Source organism: Loa loa (assembly GCF_000183805.2).
Source record: "Loa loa unplaced genomic scaffold supercont3.256, whole genome shotgun sequence".
NCBI classification, from domain to species: domain Eukaryota; kingdom Metazoa; phylum Nematoda; class Chromadorea; order Rhabditida; family Onchocercidae; genus Loa; species Loa loa.
This window is the reverse complement of record NW_018108436.1, coordinates 21,913-24,997: the sequence shown is the minus strand read 5'-3', so window position 1 is coordinate 24,997 and position 3,085 is coordinate 21,913.

Genomic DNA, 3,085 nt, shown 5'->3' with positions numbered 1-3,085 from the left:
AATAATAATAATAATAATAATAATAGTAATAATAATAATGATAATAATAATAATAGTAATAATAATAATAATAATAATAATAATAATAATAATAATAATAATAATAATAATAATAATAATAGATAATAATAATAATAATAATAATAATAATAATAATAATAATAATAATAATAATAATAATAATGATATTAACAATAATAATAATATCAATGATAGATAATCATACTTTGAATACATCCTTGATGATCATCATTATACATTTTCTACAGTACTTGAAAATGATGAATAAGTGGGACTTGAATTTTTGTGATTTATCCTTTATTTATTCATTTTTTTCCCTCTGTTGAAGTAAAAAGGAATATTATAGGTGTATACATATGTAAAAAGAAAATAATAAGAGAGAAAGAAGGAAAGGGAAAAAGAGAGAGAGAGAAAAAAAAGGAAGGATAAAGGAAAAACGAAAAGTTCATGTTTAGAATTTAAGCTATTTTAGTTAAGTATACTTTTGATTAAAAAAAATAATATGGTAGATTATTATTTCGAACTATCCATCTATCCCAAATACTAACTAACCATCATCCTCTTAAGATAAATATTGAACAAATTCTCATCCTTCTTCTTTCTTTACCTTTTTTCCTCTCCTCTTCCTCCTTCTCCTCCTCCTTTTCCTCCTATTTCCTCCTCCTCTTCCTCCTCTTTCTTTTTCTTTTTCCTATCCTTCCTATATAATCTTTGTTGAATGAAACTTTTCCTCCTCCTCCTTCTTTCCTAAAAATCATACAAAACGATAGGTGCTACTCGTCATATCTACTACTACTACTACCACTACTACTACCACTTACGATTAAATGGCCACTTGTCCACCCCCTCCTCTCTTCTTCCGACACTTTCATCCCTCTTAACCTCCCATTTTATTCAAATCTTTTCATTTTTCCACTTCAACTTCATCCTCTTCAATTCATCCTATATATTCCTCATCATATCATCATCATCATCATCTCTCTCTCTCCCTTTCTTTCCCTCCCCTCCTCCCTTTTTCATTCTAATTCATATACTCATTTTATCGATGTAGTGATGAAAAAGGGTGGAGCTAAATCCATGAAATGTTATCAATTGGTTTAAAAAAAAAGGGTGGAGTTAAAAAGGACGAATTAGCCAATTGCTGAAAGAGTTAAATGATTTCGAATTTTTTCTTTATTTTTTGATATTCAAATAATATTTTGTTATATGTTCAATCAGTAAATTTAAGCATACTGTGCTTTCCAATATTTGTTATTTCATCCCTTTTTTTTGTTTTTTCTTTTTAAATTAATTATTACATAGATTTGCATATTTAATTAATGAGTAATATTAGATAATGTAATAAGCAAGTGATGAAATAGCTAATAATGACATATATTCAATTATTAAACAAAAAATAATAAATAAAAGAACTAAATGATTTCGAATTTTTTTTTCGACATTCAAATAATCTTTTATTATGTGTTAATCAGTAGCTTTTACTATGCGACGTTTTTTAATATTTGTTATTATATTTCCTTTTTTTATTTTTAAAAATAATTATTGAAAAGATTTGCATATTTATTTGATAAAAGTATTAATTCCTAAAATTCGATTAAAATAAAAAGAGATTGTTATAATAAAGTTAGCTGAAAAAGTTCTTATTTGGTGAAAAAAAGGAAAAACGAAGAAATGTTAGGAAAAAGAAAATAAAAGAATAGGCAAAATTTAAAAAAGTTCAATTTAGAAGGCAAAAATAAAAGAGAATAGATGGAATATAAGCCAATATTTGAAGAATTAAATGATTTGAGTTTTTGTAAATATGAATTGCTTTTTCATATAATTCAAACAATATTTTATTAAATGTATATGAAAATTTTTTGTAAAAAATTATATGGATTATATGAAAATTTTTTGTAAAAAATTATATAGATTGAGAAAATTTTTTTATTAGAATAATTGGAAATTATAAATCACAAGAGAAAAGTAAAAAAAATGAATTGATCTAAAAATAAAAAATTAAAATTGATAAATTTTGGAATGTTGCAAAATTGTAATAAAAATGAAGACTTACTAAGTTTCTTATACTTACTGTAATACCGCAAAGGTTATAAATTATTAAAAAAAAGGAAAGAAAAAATTTAATAGTGAAAAGAGTAACTATTGAATTAAATATTGTTTAATTCAAATAATTTTATTTCAGGATATGTTATATTGATCAACTGCAATACTGTATATTTAGCAGTATGGGTTTCTCAAGGTAATGTGCATGAATTGAAGAAACATGAAAATATTACAAATATAAAGTAAGCTTTTCATCCATTCTAATGTATCAAAAATACAATGTAGGATAAGTTATTTAAATAAAATATTGGAAAATAAATTAATATACGATACCATCAATATCTTTCATTTTATCCGTTAAATAGCGATACGCTTAATAATAAAGTTGTAATCATACGTAGTAACGTATGCTGAATAGAATTCCAATACTTTTTTAAGTACTTGATTTCTCTCAAATATGCTATGTTTTTCTTTCTTCGCATTTTATCAATATATTATATATAGGAAATAAATTTATTATTGATAAATTTCATATCGATCTCTTCGATTTCTTCATAAACTGCTTATGTTAGGGAAAGAAAAAAGAAACGTAATAATTCGTTTTTACAACTTTTTCTTACTGCTGAAAACACGTAATCGATTTATTTGATATATGTGATACGTATAAATTTCATTAAATACTAGTAAATAATACTAGTTACAGTATTACATTGATTGCTGATAATATATGCGAAACGTTAAACAATACTACTCGTTAAAATGATTATCAGTAACAAATTCATCTATACAATCAGTGGAATGTTAAGATAATTCTATGAAATTCTTAACTGATGACAATTACATTTCATAAGATTATAACAAGTATAGTTTTCTTTTTTTTTTTTTTTTTGTAGTCCGATGATTTGCAGTATTTAAAAGATAATAATCTGTTAATTGTTATCTTGTAATTCTTAATCAATTATTCAATTTATTCCAGTTTTTCATTACTATTTTAATTATCTATTCCAAGTACGAAATTAAG